This window comes from Neoarius graeffei, chromosome 4 (genome assembly GCF_027579695.1).
Source record: "Neoarius graeffei isolate fNeoGra1 chromosome 4, fNeoGra1.pri, whole genome shotgun sequence".
Lineage (NCBI taxonomy): Eukaryota > Metazoa > Chordata > Actinopteri > Siluriformes > Ariidae > Neoarius > Neoarius graeffei.
This window is the reverse complement of record NC_083572.1, coordinates 33,483,896-33,502,897: the sequence shown is the minus strand read 5'-3', so window position 1 is coordinate 33,502,897 and position 19,002 is coordinate 33,483,896.

Genomic DNA, 19,002 nt, shown 5'->3' with positions numbered 1-19,002 from the left:
GCAGCCATTACACCAACAGTGAAATGGGTGCCTGTGTCTGAGTCGATGGATAGAGGGAGGTTTTTCAAAGAATTGTGGCCACTAGGGGGAGTCGCGATGTCGGGTGTTTTGACACCAGACTCTGTGTGCAAAGACATGAACTGAAGTTCATCGGAAATTTGATCTCGCGTGGCGCTTGGTTGGTCGGTGTTCGCACTAATCTCGTCGCAACAGGTTTGTGCATGTTTTGTGGGGTCCAACGACGGCGAGGTCGTGATTTGTGTGAAGCTGACTAAGTTTATGTTGCAGGGTTTGGTTGGGATTGGGTCACCTTGTGAGGGCCATGTCTGAGAGATGGTGGTGAAGACTTTAGCGCACGTGAGAGGTGCGTTTTGTGGGTTTGCCTTCACCACCGGGGGGGCCCTACATCCTGACCCTTGCCTGCTGTTTCAGAGGGATCTCCTCCCCCTTTCACGAGATATACCCGTGGTTCCTGGCCTAGTCATTCCAGCGGGTAGCTTTTGTCATTTTTCTTGAGCTCTTTTATCTTATCTGTTGAGGGGTCTGACCTCTGTTGTAACAGTTCTTTAATCTCAGCCAACTGGGCTTTCAAAGAGTCCAGCTCTGAACGGAACTCACCAGGTTGGTCTGAGTCACTGTCTCAGTCACCTCTACTCCTACGTGGAGAGCTACGGTTGGAGCGCTCCTGCCATTTCCGGCCAGAGTGGGGATGACGATCTTGCTGCCAACCGTTTTGTTCCTTATGACCATTCTCATCTGATGAGTGGTTGCCATGGTCACTGTGGCCTTGCCAACGGTCTCTCCTGGCCTTACCTTGCTGATTCTCCCACTCACCCTGGTGATGGCTCGGCAAGGGGCGGTTTGGACCATAGTTTCTCCAGGTGGGTCCCCCTTTTGGAGCTTCACCTCCTTCTAAGGTTAGCGGGGGCTTGTCCTCACCCTGGAAACTAAGGACTCTGGGTTCATCATCGTTTCCATTTGTGGTTTTGATGTTGGTCTCCCAGGTCATTTGGGCTAGTTGCCTAATTTCCTTCATCGAGTAGCAACCTCGTCGACACATCAGTGTGACTTGAGTCCACACGCTTGGGTGGAGGTTATGTAAGAAGAGGGATTTGAAGCCTCTATCTTCTTCCAAGCCTGGTGCGCTACTACCCTGGAAATAGGCAGTATGTAGCCGTCTATAATATTCATGAGGCGCCTCAGACCATTTTTGTTTGATTTGTAATGCACACAATGTCGTGGAGGTTTCATCCGTGTACAGCGCATTTTCTTCCCTCATGTAATTGCGAAGTTTCGAGTAACTATCGCGAATGTTTGGGGGTAGAGTCTCTAAAAAGGCATGAACGCTGCTACTGGAGGTCTTCCAGATTAGTTTAAGTTTTTCTCGCGTTGTGGTGTTCGGCAGGTCCATCAGGCATCGGTCAATTTCTCGCAAATAATAATTTACATTGGTTCTTTTATTGTCGGGGTCGAATCGCTCAACATCTTGGGCAAGTAGGTCAATTTGCTGTATGCGGAGGGCTTGGTGCACATCCTTGTGCGGCCTCCTTCGCTCTCCTGAGTACTCACTATCTGAGCTACTCTGGAATCGCTCCCGTTTCGCATGAGATGCGTAGTCTGATTCATCCGAAGATGGATCAGGGATACTGTAGCGCACTGACCTGGGTGTGCTACGGGCCTGGGCTCAGGATGAGCGCAGGATGGCTCCATCTTGGCTAAATGACAGAGTCGAGTAGCGAGTTGATGGAGTTTGGCGGGATGTCTGGTTCTCAACCAGGTAATCCACGGTGTCCGGTTCGGACGCCTCTTCCCGCTCTGAGCTTCGGCACATTGTTGGGGGTCTTTCACGCCGCACGCGCCCTTCTTGGGGGGTCTGCTCCTTGGCAGCCCTTTTGGCGGCCTTTTTGGCTTTCTCTAGCCTTTCGGCGCAATCAAGGGAGTTCTTCAAAAGCTCACGCTCCCTATATAAATCATTGACATCGGCTGCCAGCTCGGCGTTGCTGGTGGTCAGCCTGTCAACCTCTCCGTGGAGGGATCTGATCTCTAGATCAGTATCCTGGAAGTGTAACAGGAATAGCTTACCTAGTGCCTCTTGGACACTAATAGTTGCTCTCTTTGGATCTCTCATATGTTTTATTGAGTTGACTATGTTAATTTGGCATTCACGCCTACTCATGTCCTTAATGCTTGCCCTTTTGGAGGCAGAGCAGTGAATGAGGTCGGCGATGACGTCAAAGAGAGACACGTCTTGAGCGTTGTCTTCAGTTTCTGAGACACGAGGGGATGCCATTTTGCTTAGGTTGGATATTGGATAATTAATTAATCAATGAGTTAATTTATTAATTAATTTTTGTTAATTAATATTAACTACGTAATCAATTAATCAGTTGATAAAGTTTGTTTTACTTGACAATGGTCTCTTATCCTAAGTTATGAATAGGTTATTAGTATTTGTGATATGGTTATCATGCTACTGTTAACCATTTAAGACACCTGGGGTATATTTTAGCAGTTGCTTAAACAAACTGATGGTTTATCTGTTGTTGCAACAATATTCAAGAAGTCAACAAACCAATCTCCTCACACGGGGCACCAATTTAATGTAGGTGCATTTGGGTAATTGAGTGATCAATCTCATTAAATCTGAAGGTTAGTAATTTAAATTCAATCAGTTTCATATTATCATTAAATCAGTCTCATTTATTAATACCATTAATTTTGGTGCTTAATAATAAATTACCAAACAGCTAAATTATGGTATATTCCAAATTATTATGATCACTTACCATATTACATACATCATATGCACCTTTGAATTCTTGGAGATTGGGTACTTCGAAGATATTGGAACACAAATAAACACACAGTTTCAATAATAAATGAATTTATTATAACAAAGATAAAAATGGGTAATAGCAGTTGAAATATATATACAAACAGTGAGGTGTGTGTGTGTGTGTGTGTGTGTGTGTGTGTGTGTGTGTGTGTGAAAGGCCCTATGGCTTGAGCAGAAGGCTAGTGTGGGATGCTAGCTAGGTATGTTCGTGTGTGTCCACGTGGTGTAGGGATCACCACGTGGGATTTGAGGAGAACAAAGGAATTAGCCTTGTGTGGCTAAGCTAAGACAAAGGAATGCTAGCTAAGGTGTGTTTGTGAGTGGCCACGTGGCCTGAACAAAGAGTTAGCCTGTGTGTGGCCTGAACAAAGAGTTAGCATGGATTGCTAGCTAAGGTGTGTTTGTGTGTGTCAGGCCTGGTGAGGCCTGGAGACCACGTGTTTGTGTAGGCCTAGATTAGCCTCATGTGGCTAAGCTAAGACAAAGGGATGCTAGCTAAGGTGTGTTTGTGAGTGGCCACGTGTTTGTGTAGGCCTAGATTAGCCTTGTGTTTAGCTAAGGCAAAGGAATGCTAGCTAAGGTGTGTTTGTGAGTGTCAGGCCTAGTGACCACATGTTTGTGTAGGCCTAGATTAGCCTTGTGTTTAGCTAAGGCAAAGGAATGCTAGCTAAGGTGTGTTTGTGAGTGTCAGGCCTGATGACCACGTGTTTGTGTAGGCCTAGATTAGCCTTGTGTGGCTAAGCTAAGACAAAAAGGAAGCTAGCTCATAACACTACTAAATCCACTGAAATCTTGATGAGGTCAAGATGTGTGATAAGGAAATTAAAGTGTTAGTGAGGAATAGAGAAGCATGCACAGCCTATCTATTAAACAATTGAGAGATTGAAACAAAATAAATCATTTCAACATGCTGCATTTTTACAGTGTAACAATTAAACCGTTCCTGAGTATAAATTCACACTACTTCAATAAAAGCTAATTCCTAAGACTAGGTTTTTTGATTATGCCCAAAAATGCCAGTCTTACGCAAGATTATGAGAAGATGTCCCGAGACTTTTGGAGCTTTCACCGTTGTGGAGATCTCCATGAAGCACAGGGGATTTCTTGGAGAGGCCGAGTTTCACAGGAGCCCGCAGAGACTTCTGTAGAAAAACAAAGAATTCTTGACCCGACGCTTCGTAGCTCGTGGGAAGGAAATCTTTGTAGAACAAGGTGTACCGCTTGAGTTAAAAAAGAAAGAAAGGGCCCAGCTGCTTTCCTAACTTTGAATTAAAACTGCTTGGGCGGCAGTCGTGACGTCACTTCTAATACGAATAAAACTGGTTGTAACTCGATTGAGTTAAAGATCGCGCGACTCTGGAGTCTACCTTGGCCAAGGGTAAGAAAGAAATCGCGCTAAATCGTGGATCTTGCAAGAAAGAGGTCTTTTTCTGGTTTGCTCGGGTGAGCAGCCTCTTTGTGTCCGTGTTGAATTCACGGTGACGAAAGAGGAGGAGCTAGGAGTTCCCGGGTTTCTTATGCTTTCATGGAGGATGTGACGTTGGTGATCCTGCCCACGTGTGACATAGGTCAACACGGAAGTTGGCTGATGGGAAATGTAGTTTCTTAAAAGGGACTGTACCTACAGTGTGTACCCATCACATCAGATGAGCTTGAGAAAGCACTCAAGGATACTAGATGTGGCAAAGCACCTGGCCAAGAAAGCATACCAGCTGACGTGTTGAAGCAAGGCGGCCCCAGCCTAACAGCTGCACTCTTAAAACTGTACAATGCATGTTGGGAGAACATGTGTCTTCCCCAAAACTTCAGAGATACACTAATTGTGACCATCTAAAAAAAGAAAGGAGAAAGGACTGAATGTGGAAACCACCGTGGCATATCTGATTTCCACTGCAGGCAAGATTCTGGTCAAGATAGTTCTAAACTGAATTAAAAATATCTCAGAAGATGTACTTCCAGAAAGTCAGTGCAGTTTCAGGGCTGACAGATATGATCTTTACCCTAAGACAACTCCAAAAGAAAGCCATCAAGCAACATCAACCTCTGTACATGGAATTTATAGACTTCTCAAAGGCCTTTAACACCATTGACCGAGAGACGCTTTGGAAGATACAAGAAGTGGAGAGATGCCTGGAAAGACTGATACAACCCATTAAGCCCTTCCATGAGAACATGTATGGGAAGGTTTCAATTGGAGAAGACATTAGTAAAGCTTTTGCTCTCAGTAATGGTGTCAAACAGGGATGCGTTCTTGCCCTAACATTGTTTGTACTCACATATATTATATTATATTATATTATATTATATTATATTATATTATATTATATTATATTATTATCTCTAGCCGCTTTATCCTCTTCTACAGGGTCGCAGGCAAGCTGGAGCCTATCCCAGCTAACTACGGGCGAAAGGCAGGGTACACCCTGGACAAGTCACCAGGTCATCACAGGGCTGACACATAGACACAGACAACCATTCACACTCACATTCACACCTACGGTCAATTTAGAGTCACCAGTTAACCTAACCTGCATGTCTTTGGACTGTGGGGGAAACCGGAGCACCCAGAGGAAACCCACGCGGACACGGGGAGAACATGCAAACTCCACACAGAAGGGCCCTCGCCGGCCACGGGGCTCGAACCCGGACCTTCTTGCTGTGAGGTGACAGCGCTAACCACTACACCACCGTGCCGCCCATATATTATATTATCTCATCTCATCTCATCTCATCTCATCTCATTATCTCTAGCGGCTTTATCCTTCTACAGGGTTGCAGGCAAGCTGGAGCCTATCCCAGCTGACTACGGGCGAAAGGCGGGGTACACCCTGGACAAGTCACCAGGTCATCACAGGGCTGACACATAGACACAGACAACCATTCACACTCACATTCACACCTACGGTCAATTTAGAGTCACCAGTTAACCTAACCTGCATGTCTTTGGACTGTGGGGGAAACCGGAGCACCCAGAGGAAACCCACGCGGACACGGGGAGAACATGCAAACTCCACACAGAAAGGCCCTCGCCGGCCACGGGGCTCGAACCCGGACCTTCTTGCTGTGAGGCGACAGCGCTAACCACTACACCACCGTGCCGCCCATATATTATATTATAATATGTAATATAATATAATATATGGGCGGCACGGTGGTGTAGTGGTTAGCGCTGTCGCCTCACAGCAAGAAGGTCCGGGTTCGAGCCCCGTGGCCGGCGAGGGCCCTTCTGTGTGGAGTTTGCATGTTCTCCCCGTGTCCGCGTGGGTTTCCTCTGGGTGCTCCGGTTTCCCCCACAGTCCAAAGAAATTACTGAAAGCCCAAATATTGCCATAACATTCATGTCCAAATTTGGGCTTTCAGTAATTTCTTTGAACTGTTCTTTTTCTGTGGCAGAATGAATGTACAGCATACATCTTTAATTTAATGAAAAACACTAGAATTTAGTGCACAAGTTTTAATTTTCTTTGCGTTTTCTGAAATCAAACACAGGGTCAAAATTATACACGCAGGGTCAAAAATTTACATACACTCACTTATTAATTCAGAGGTGCTGAAACTTCCAAAACGTCTCTTATCTTGCCAAGGCCAAGGTCTCTTAACTTCCTGTTAGTGATCATGATTGACTACAGCTGGTAGCTTCTCTGTGCCTTCATAAAAAGGGTTTGTTTACAGCACTCATTGGATTGACCAACACACAGTAAAGTGGGAAAGTCCAAGGAGCTCAGTGCAGATCTGAGAAAGAGGATCGCAGATGTACACAACTCCGGAATGTCTCTTGGAGCCATTTCTAAACAACTGCAAATTCCAAGATCAGTTCACACAATTGTATCCAAGTTATTGTGAGATGTAGTCACTTTGCCAAGCCACTTTGCTTCAAGAAAACCCAAACTGTCACCCTCAGCTGAAAGGAAATTGGTTTGGATCATCAGGAACAACCTGTGAACCACCATGGCACAGCTCTGCCATAAACTGGAAGCTGATGGATCACTGTCTACAGTTCAGTGAGTTTTACATCACCATGGACTAAGAGGCTGCTATCCAAGAAATAACCCCCTGCTCCAAAATTGACACCTTCAAGCTTAACTAAAGTTTGAAGCTGACCACACGGACAAAGAAAAAGCCTTCTGGAGGATAGCTGTATGGTCAGATGAGACAAAGATTGAGTTGTTTGGCCACAATGACCACCATGTACAGAGGGAAACTGTACCAACTGGTGGTGTTGGTAGGATCATCATGCTCTGGGGCTGTTTTGTTGTCAGTGGAATTGGTTCATTGCACAAAGTGGATGGAATAATGAAAAAAGAGGACTACCTCAGAATTCTTCAGCATAAACCATCAGAAACTTGAACACGACTTGGGACTTGGGAGTTACAACAGGACAATGAACCCAAACATGCATCAGAGCTGGTTGTAGAGGATAAAGCAGGCTAACATTAAGCTTAAAACAAGTTCTGACTTCAACCCTATTGAAAATATATGGACCATGCTTATAATTCAAGTCCATGTAAAAAAAAAAATAATAATTTAAAGAAAAAAAATAATAATTTAATTGCACTCTACCAATTCTACCATGAAGAGTCATGAAATATCCAACCAGAATTCTGCCAGAATCTTGTTCATGGTAAACAAAGATGTTTGGTCAAGGTGAATCTTGCAAAGAGACATTTTACCCAAACATTAGGTGTGTTGTATGTATATTTTGGACTCTGTATTGATTTCAGAAAACCCAAAGAAAATTAAAACTTGTGCATCAAATTCTAGTGTTTTTTTCTAATTAAAGATGTCTGCTGTACATTCTGCCACAGAAAAAGAACAGTTCAAAGAAATTACTGAAAGCCCAAATATTACCATGATATTCATATCCAAAATGACATTCATGTCACTGTATGTAAACTTCTGACCACAACTGTATATAATTTTTTTTATTTTATCCACATTCACTAGATATGAGCAATCACGTGCTCTGATTGACTACTATACTAGGATATCAGCTCATATCTTTGCCACCTGTCCATCGCTAGCGTCCATCCTTTGTTAGGATGTGCAGAAATGCAGATGGGCCATGAGGCCTGCACCTGAGCAACAGAGCAACTGCAGCGGCGGTATGAATGGCCCAGTCGCGCCATGGAATGCCTGGCCTTGAGAGCTGTCATATGCTATTCTCCTCTCCTAACGAAGCGCCTTGCACAGTAAGGTAAGACAAATGATGTCATGCCCCCATTGTGTTGTCTCTCTGGATCTCCAGACCTGATGCCAAGTGGTGCAAAAAAGTGCCACAGACCTGATGGGTATGGAAGTTGTTTCATAGTGACAACTGAATTACTGAGTGATGCCACCAGTTGGCCATTTGGGTGGCTCTTCCGCATGCCATTTGGTGGTGTGCCATTGACCTTGTTGGGTTCATCTGCCACAATGCACCAAAAAGCGCCCTGCTGCCTGCACCTTATTGGTAATGTACTTGGTAATGTACTATTTAACCCATAGCTGGAACCCAGGCAGGTGTTACCACTTGGGATCAGAACAGACCTGGGAGCAATGCTGATTAAGGGGTAACTCCACTTTCCCTAATACTCAAGTCCTCCCGGACTGGAGACTCACCACCGGTTGCAGTTTAACATCATACCCAGGACTAGATCAGCTCATATACCATAAGTAGAGAAAAACAAAATGGTGGGTCATGCTGCTGAACCAACCAAGGACGAAATAAAAACTCTCAAAAACAAACCCCCCAAAATTGTTATCAAGTATTTAAAAGAAACAGAAATAGCTAAAAGAATATACTTTTCTGTTTGTCTCCCCTCCACACACACATCTCCTGTTCCACACTCCAGCCCAGTCGGTGGTGGTAATGTACCTTTAAGTTGGTTTGCCAACTGCCAAAAAACACTAAAGCAGAAGAAGAAAAAAAACCCTGTGGCAGCGGGGGCGTGGTCAAGCATCGGTCTGTGAATGGAGGACGGAGTCAGGGAAGGTAAGTGGCAGAATCACTGCACCTGATGGGAATTAACCTGTTTTTGTGTGTCTTCCCCAGTGACCGTGCCCTATAAGAGGAGAAGGAGAGCAAAGGAAAGGAGCTCTCCCCAACCTGGACACTTGTGTGCATGTGTGTGTGTGTGGGCAAGCTAAATATAAGATGCTGAAAAGTGCAATAAAAGCGTTTGTGAGAACTGAGTTCTGGCCTGCTGTGCTTCTATGCTCCACCCACCTTAAACTATTCCTACAGTGGTGCTGAAACCCGGGACGGAGTACAGAAGAGAACAGCCTCATGGAGTCCTCCCCCTTCAAGGACCTGGTCCATGCCCTCGCCACGGCCCAAAAGAGCCAGCACCAGGCGCTGGTCGCCCTCCGGAAGGAGCAGGAACAATGGTTCGAAGCCCTGTTGCTGGCACAACAGGAAGATTGCCAGGCATTCCGGGACCTGCTCGGGGGTCGGCGGGGTCCACCATCACCACTGCCGCAGACCCTCCCCACCTCACCCTAACGAAGATGAGTCTGCATGATGACCCCGAAGCCTTCCTCACTCTTTTTGAGCAGGCAGCAGAGGCGTGGGGTTGGCCAGTGGAACAGTGCGTGGTGCGCCTCCTCTCCCTGCTAACTGGCGAGGCGCAGCTGGCCGCGCTACAGCTCCCCGCCAACAGCTGGCTGATCTACTCTGGCCTCCACAGGGCCGTCCTCCAAAGTGTAGGGCACACCCCAGAGCAGCAATGGTAGCGCTTCCATGCGCTGCGCCTGGAGGAGGTCGGCCGGCCATTCACATTTGGCCAGCAACTCTGGGACTCCTGCCGGCGGTGGCTGAGGGCCAACAACCGCGACGCCGAGGGAATCATCAACCTGGTGGCACTGGAACAATTCATCACCCAACTTCTGGAAGGAACAGCAGAGTGGGTCCAGTGCCATCACCCGGCGTCGCTGGATCAGGCCATCAAGCTGGCGGAGGACCATATGGCGGCTGTTCCGATGGCAGGACAGCGTATCTCCTCTTCTCCCCTCTCTTCTCTCTCTCTCTCCCCTTCTGTTCCTCATCCTAGCCCCATTCCCCATTTCCTCTCCTGTCGGGGGGAGTCAGCTGCAGGCTGGACGGCTCCCCGGCTTGAGTCGGGCGGTGGGGGTATGTGGCAGCGGGGGCGTGGTCAAGTGTCGGTCTGTGAATGGAGGGTGGAGTCAGAGAAGGTAAGTGGCAGAATCACTGCACCTGATGGGAATTAACCTGTGTTTGTGTGTCTTCCCCAGTGACCGCACCCTATAAGAGGAGAGGGAGAGCAGAGGAAGGGAGCTCTCCCCAACCTGGACACTTGTGTGCGTGTGTGTGGGCGAGCTAAATATAAGACACTGAAAAGCGCAATAAAAGCATTTGTGAGAACTGAGTTCTGGCCTGCCGTGCTTCTGTGCTCCACCCACCTTAAACTATTCCTACATCCCCAAAATACAAAAAAAAAACAACAAAATATGGAATAAAAGTATTTGATGGTAAAAACATCTTTTTTTATTTTTCAAGAATTATTATTGTCGCATTTTTCACAAATGCCTACTGTCATTTCGACAGTTTGTTTACATTCTAAGTGGAAATAATTTTGCCTGATGTTTTGTACAAAGGTTTTAATTTATTGAATTTGCAAAAAATAAAAATACTCTGTTTCTCAAAATCCAGTGGATGTGGACAGAATAAAACAGTTATTCCACTCAATCTCATCATACATGGCTTATAGTTCATGTACAACTCAATTTCCTGGAATAACTGTTAAAACTGTTTATAAAAACATTTTTTTCTCACACACTCAGAATGAAACGCTAATGTGAACCAAACAAACAGGCCTCGTCTGTCATCAATCACGTGTTTTTCTGCTAAACGATACATGTCTCAAAACGGGGCTTCGTCTGACATGTCCCCTTATACTCAATTACCCCTTTTCCACCAAATCAGTTCCAGGGCTGGTTCGGGGCCAGTGCTGGTGCTGGTTCACAACTCGTTCAACTTGTGAGCCAGCTGAGAACCAGTTTGCTTTTCCATAGCTCGGGGTGCTAAGGGGAGCCACGTCATTACGTTGCTGTATACGTCAGTTACATCGCTGTATACATCAGTTACATCGCTGTATACGTCAGTTACGTCACTGTATACGTCAGTTACGTCACTGCGTTTCCATAAACTTTGGTGCAAACATCGAAGCAACAAGAACACGGAGAAGAAGAAGCAGCAGCAGCAACAACAACAACAACAACAATAATGGATGACTTCGCGTTTATACAGCTGCTGCCTCTCGTCACTTAAAAATGGCGACCTTTCGCGGTCTTGCTATTGTTGTTGGTCTTAACAACTCCCCCCGCGCTGACGTAAGCGGTTCTTTCCTCTGGCCCAGCAAAGAGTTGGTGCTGGCCTGGAACCGGTTTTTCTGGCCCGAGAGCCAGTTCTTTGTCACTGGAAACAAAAAACCCGGTTCCAAACTAAGCACTGGCCCCGAACCAGCCCTAGAACTGCTTTGGTGGAAAAGGGGCAATTATGCACTTCAGAGTCTTGGCTTCAGACAGCCCATCCCTTATTTGCACTTTAGTAAATGCTTGGTACATTCACAGCAAAGTTGCTAGCTCTGGCTATATGCATCTGTGAGGAATAAACACCTGCCAGAAGAATCTGAGAAAGAACTGGTCAGCCTTATCAAGCTCCCCTCCAAAAGAGTTTTCTCCCTTACCAAAAGAGATGTCCGGGGAATTGTATTTAATTATGCAAAGGCCAATCATATGAAGGGCTTCTTTGAAGTAAAAGGCACTGCTGGGTGTTACAAATTTCAAATTTTTTTTAAACAGAATCCAGACCTCAGCATTAAGAAACCAGAGGCTCTTTCAGCAGCAAGAGCAGCTGGGCTGAACCCTGAGGTGGTAGGAAAGTAGTTTCAACAGTATGAAGATCTGTTGGAATAACTTGAAATTAAAGATGTTCCATCACCGCTTTGGAACTGTGATGAGTCTGGCCTGCAAGACCAGTTTTGCTCCAAGTGTGTGATTGGGGAGTCAGGTAAGCCCTGTTTCGAGGTAACTGCTGTGTAGAAAGGAGAGATGACGGTCCTTGTCACCTTTGATGTAATAGGAACATTTAGGCTACGTTTACATTAGACCGTATCTGTCTCATTTTCTTCGCGGATGCACTGTCCGTTTACATTAAAACGCCTGGAAACGCCGGGAAACGGGAATCCGCCAGCGTCCACATATTCAATCCAGATCGTGTCAGCTCCGGTGCTGTGTAAACATTCAGAATACGCGGATACGCTGTGCTGAGCTCTAGCTGGCGTCTCATTGGACAACGTCACTGTGACATCCACCTTCCTGATTCGCTGGCGTTGGTCACGTGACGTGACTGCTGAAAAACGGCGCGGACTTCCGCCTTGTATCACCTTTCATTAAAGAGTATAAAAGTATGAAAATACTGCAAATACTGATGCAAATACTGCCCATTGTGTAGTTATGATTGTCTTTAGGCTTGCCATCCTTCCACTTGCAAGTGGTAAGTGATATGCGCTGGGATCACACACACAGCGGCTCAGTCCCGAATCACAGCTTGTTCACTTCACTCGCGTGCTCTGTGAGCTGCGCAAGGCCGGAATGCGCACCCTCCAGAGGGCACTCGCTGTTCAGGGCGGAGTGATTTGGAGCGCAGGATGCCTGCGGAGCCGAGCGTATCCGTGTATTGGTATTGCTGTGTGCACGCAAATCGTGTATTGGTGTTGCTGTGTGCACACCAATCGTTTTAAAAACGTTAATCTGATGATCCGCTGATACGGTCTAATGTAAACATGGGCTTAGTCGCACAATGGTCATCTTTAAGGGAGCGTGACTAAGGTCTGAGTGGCTTTATGGCTACCCAGAAAATGTTGCAGTTAGGGTCATTTTCACATAAAACAGACACAAAGACACCAGTGCGGAGAAACATACACCCATACAACATGATTGGTTCATTTTTAAATGCATTTTTCAATGAAATATTTATTCAACTTTTTATTGCATAAAATGGGCGCTGGAAATTAGCACCCTCTACCCACCAAATGGAGGTGATTTTGCTCAACCTACCAGCCACTGTGGAGTGTAAATAAAAGTAGCATGTACAAAAAAAAAGTAATTGTAACAGAACTATTTGTGACATTCAACAACGCAGACTGAATCGTGAGTCTGCTTGTTCCACTCACTTTTAATGAGGAGCTTGTGTCCTCATTAAGTGTCCAAGTAAAACAAGAAGACTCAGATTCAATGTGGCAACTTGAGCATAGAATGGTAACTAGCACTAACTTGAGCATAAAATGCTAATTAGCGTTAACTTGAGCATAGAATGCAGGGCTGCCAACTTTTCGAAATTCCTTGGAGTGAGATTTTTTTTTTGGGGGGGGGGGGTCGACGGCAAAATTTTTCTGCACACCATGCAGTAAGTGGGAATTTTGTATTCAGTTTGATATTCACTTGTCCCCCTGCATTCTGGTGTTTTGTTTGTGGGTCGTCCAGCTGGAGATGGACAATGGGGGGGGGGGGGGGGGGGGGTTGTTGAGATTTTGGATTTAGTAGATGTTCCTGCATTCTGGTGGATTTTTGGAGTGGCCATTCTTACACACCCTGACTTGCCAGGCCTTCAGCTTGTGGCCAACAAAAGCACCAAGTTTTGGCTTAAAAGCCCCCACACTAGAAAACTACAGATGACTGCCAATGTTCCTGTAGCCCTATAGACCTGTGTTTCAGATTTAAAGGCAAGTTCATGTTTGAAAATATTTCATCAGCTAAGCCTAAACACCTTCTGAATTGAAACTAAATGTTAAGTTTTTAATAACTGTTGCAAAAAATAAGATTGTCCCTCACTGACTATTCATTATGCATTTAAGGGCTTTCCCCACCACTGGGTTCAGCAGAAGATTGGCATGGGGAAAAATATCAACAGCAAAAGAACAAATAAAATGCTTAAACAGTAAGCAAAATGTGCATGTGCTACAAGAAACATTAAAATGATTAAGTTTGAACAGTATTGAAACACAAAAAGCTGAACCTTGGCCATAGGTGGGACTGTGCACACAAAGTTGGGCTTAAAAATTTTGGTCATACTTAAATAAGCTATATTAATATATTTCTTATTAATTTATTTCTTATCTATGTTTCTTATTAGTAATAGAGCATTCGTCAGGGCCTGTTATCTGACAAATATTCTCTACCTGTCTTGCCCTCTTTGAAACCCTGTCTCCTCAGTATATTGTTCTCTGTCTTTTTTTTTTAATTATTCACAAGTTCAAGTTCTTTGATATTACAGGTGACCATGCTTTATTTACTTTAACTGAGCAATTACATACATCATAAATAATTAAAAATAAATACCCTGTAAATAAACAATACAGTGGTCCTTGAAAGTTTGTGAACCCTTGAGAATTTTCTATATTTCTGCATAAATATGGCCTAAAACATCATCAGATTTTCACACAAGTCCTAAAAGTAGATAAAGAGAACCCAGTTAAACAAATGAGACAAAAATATTATACTTGGTTCTTTATTTATTGAGGAAAATGATCCAATATTACATATCTGTGAGTGGCAAAAGTATGTGAACCTTTGCTTTCAGTATCTGGTGTGACCCCCTTGTGCAGCAATAACTGCAACTAAACGTTTCCAGTAACTGTTGATCAGTCCTGCACACCGGCTTGGAGGAATTTTAGCCCGTTCCTCCGTACAGAACAGCTTCAACTCTGGGATGTTGGTGGGTTTCCTCACATGAACTGCTCGCTTCAGGTCCTTCCACAACATTTCGATTGGATTAAGGTCAGGACTTTGACTTGGCCATTCCAAAACATTAACTTTATTCTTCTTTAACCATTCTTTGTTAGAACGACTTGTGTGCTTAGGGTTGTTGTCTTGCTGCATGACCCACCTTCTCTTGAGATTCAGTTCATGGACAGATGTCCTGACATTTTCCTTTAGAATTCACTGGTATAATTCAGAATTTATTGTTCCATCAATGATGGCAAGCCATCCTGGCCCAGATGCAGCAAAACAGGCCCAAACCATGATACTACCACCACCATGTTTCACAGATGGGATAAGTTTCTTATGCTGGAATGCAGTGTTTTCCTTTCTCCAAACAACTCTTCTCATTTAAACCAAAAATTTCTATTTTGGTCTCATCCGTCCACAAAACATTTTTCCAATAGCCTTCTGGCTTGTCCACGTGACCTTTAGCAAACTGCAGATGAGCAGCAATGTTCTTTTTGTAGAGCAGTGGCTTTCTCCTTGCAACCCTGCCATGCACACCATTGTTGTTCAGTGTTCTCCTGATGGTGGACTCATGAACATTAACATTAACCAATGTGAGAGAGGCCTTCAGTTGCTTAGAAGTTACCCTGGGGTCCTTTGTGACCTCGCCGACTATTACACACCTTGCTCTTGGAGTGATCTTTGTTGGTTGACCACTTCTGGGGAGGGTAACAATGGTCTTGGATTTCCTCCATTTGTACACAATCTGTCTGACTATGGATTGGTGGAGTCCAAACTCTTTAGAGATGGTTTTGTAACCTTTTCCATCCTGATAAGCATCAACAACACTTTTTCTGAGGGCCTCAGAAATCTCCTTTGTTCGTGCCATGATACACTTCCACAAACATGTGTTCTGAAGATCAGGCTTTGATAGATCCCCTGTTCTTTAAATAAAACAGGGTGCCCACTCACACCTGATTGTCATCCCATTGATTGAAAACACTTGACTCTAATTTCACCTTCAAATTAAATGCTAATCCTAGGGGTTCACATACTTTTGCTACTCACAGATATGTAATATTGGATCATTTTCCTCAATAAATAAATGACCAAGTATAATATTTTTGTCTCATTTGTTTAACTGGGTTCTCTTTATCTACTTTTAGGACTTGTGTGAAAATCTGATGATGTTTTTGGTCATATTTATGCAGAAATATAGAAAATTCTAAAGGGTTCACAAACTTTCAAGCACCACTGTAGGTATGGTGGCTAATAGCTCTTCTTGCATTTGTAATATTATCTCTTACTTGCTTTATTTTACAACATTTCCAGTATGGCTTCAAATAAAGTCATAAAGTATGATAACATACAGTAAACAAACTAAAAATGCACCTTAATAAATGTGTGCTAAGGAGGTGCTCTCCCGTGCTGCTTGTTGGGGAAGATAGAGGCTGTGGCACAGCAGTAGGCCTATAATGATTTAGCATGCCTAGTACACAGCTCCCGATATGGCATTAAATATTCTCACAACACTTATAGGCTAAAACAATTAAGAAACTTTATATAAGTTCATAATTACGCCAGTAACACCACACATTGGCGTGCATATGTACAAACCTGTCTGAGACACCCGTCTTCAACTCGGATACCTTCTTCTCTCTCCTCTTCCTCTAAATTGACAGTAGGCAATTATCCAACTTCCGGTGAGTGCAGCATCATTAGATGCGCCACCTACCATAGGGGAGTGTGTACAGAAGGGAACACCTCTCTGCCTGTTTAGCCGTGCGTAAGGCATAATTGATCAATCGCAAGTGGTTGGCGTGATGCAATGGGTAGCCTAGATCAGATAGATAAACTAGATTTTTTTTCTAGCGTGAGAAATCGGAGGTATGGCGTGTGAGCGTGTGAAGACAATCAAATGCGTGTGTCTCACGCTCATTGCGTGAGAGTTGGCAGCCCAGTAGAATGCTAACTAGCGACTGACAGTTAAAGAGAATTACCTCAGGTCGAGCAGTCAAGGCTAGCATTGCAGAAAGCAAACAGAACGTTACATTGTAAGGGTTAGAAGGTCTGAAGAGAAAACCACCCAGGAGACACAGGCCAAAGAAGTGATGATTAAAAAACATTTTTTAAAATGAGAAATGGAGAAAAACCAAAAGCAGAGAGTCACATGAATGGTTAGTGTCTTTTTTTTTAATCTGCCCAACTCATCAAATGTAACTTCCATTAGTTCACGTGTGTGTTCACTACTAGCAAATTCAGGGACAGGAGAAGGCAAAGTAAAAAATGAATCCAGTTTTGGAAGTTTAGAGTTTGCCTCCTCTTTGTTTTTCTTTTCCTTCCTCTTTTGTGCCCCACTTTTACTTTTAAACATGCTGAATTCGTTTCTAGTAGACAATCAACAACCGCAACCAGGCATGCACCTTCCTAGTCTTGTTGTATGTCGTCAGACGGATGAGGACGTTAGACAGCCTTTAGATCCTACCCATCATGCATTGCAGTTTTTTTTTGCAAATTCCTCAAATTAAAAAAAAATTAAATACAAAAAACAAATACATCAAAAAACAATTAAATACAAAAGGAACAGCTTAGTTTAGCTTGAAAACATTACAATTTATTATATTTTAAGTTTGTTTAGGGATTTCACAGGGGTTTATTTTATATGTTTTAACCATGATAAGAATATGTAGCAAAAATTTTATATATATATATATATATATATATATATATATATATATATATATATATATATATATATATAGGTCAACTAGTCTGTAATCATGTGAAAACTTGTAGGTTTCAAGGAATTTCCAATGAAATCGTGTAAGGCATATTTATTGGGAGGGCCTGAATGTCAAAGATTGGGGCCCTGTACGGCTAGGGTGAGGGCCCAAGGCCCAGGGGCAATGGCCCCGCCCGCCCCCCTTTAGCTCCGCCCCTGCGTGTGTGTGAGTGCACGAGAGAGAGTCTTTGTCTCGAGTTTAAATATTTAACTTATGAAATAAAATAGTCTAGTTACGTAAATAATCGTGCTTGAATATCGTAGCTCTCATTTTCACATGCAGTTACACACTTTCAGTTACAACAATAAAATGGCTGATTAAAAAAAAATGAGTGGCTGGTAGATTTTGGAATCCACCAGTCACACTGGCAGGTGGATTAAGAAAAAGTTAATTTCCAGCCCTGCATGAAATGTATTGAGAATATTGTTATTATGGCATACAACAGACACCAGTTATTGTCAATTTACTGTTAAAATGATTTCACCTGAAAATACTGTGTTGTTCTTTCTTTATATTGGCCCATTTTACCTGAACATTGTGTCATAGCTCAAAAGGGAACCTGATGATACTCTAACTCTCATAATAAATGTGATAATGATACTTTTTCCACATTTTTTAAACAAAAACATTTCAGAGGCCCATACCAATTTATAAAAAGCGGCTAGAGATAATGAGATGAGATGAGATCATTCGATATCATGCATAGCTTAACTGATGGTCTTAATCATTTCCCAAGAAGTGGCCCATTTTAGCCCGACTCCACCCTACATGTAACAAAGTAAACGTAACGCATTAGTATCCACCTCTGCCTGATGTTGAAAATACGGTAGGCAGTTTGTCTTGTTACTGAGAAACCAGAAAAGTAAAATCTTCTCTCCTGAAGACTCCAGTCTTGTGGACGAGCCAGGACAATAAATAGTTAAAACGTACAATGTGTTGTTCATTAATAATGAATTTTAATCATTCGTATCATAAGAGGAATTCTATCTCTGACAAACTACAACATCTAAATAAATACATCTATTAAAGACTTTATTTTTCTTTCTGAAAATATTACGATTATTGAAATTAATTTGTTACACAATTCATTTTCTTTTTTTCAATTCCAGATTTTTATTTTAAAAATGCTTTCCTCTGTTTTGACCTGCTTGCATAGCCTAGTGTAAGGCTACGGTCCATCCTATGTCCTTTCCTCACCACTTTTCCTTGACTTCAGTGGAAAAGGTCATGAGGTCAAGGAAAGATGTGAAGGAGAATTCATAAGGACGCAGGAAAAGACAACTGTGCATTTTTATTTATTTTACGATAAAGACAGACAAAAATAGAAGTCATTAATACAGTCAAAACAAAAACATTAACGTTTCAGCCAGGGGGATTTTCAACTGAACACATTAAAATAGCCACACAACTCAATAGTTTTAACAGCTTACTGATTTTGTGAGTCAGTAATTGTTTTTATGTACTGCTTGGTCTCCTTTTCAAATACTAAAAATAATGGCTTAGTATGGCTAAATTTGGATTTATGAATATGGTATTTTGTTAGTATTATGATCAAATTTATTAAGAAAGAAAGCACAACTTTATTCATCACACACTTGTGAAATTCTTCTCTGCATTTAACCCATCTGAAGCAGTGAACACACACATGCACACACATACCCAGAGCAGTGGGCAGCC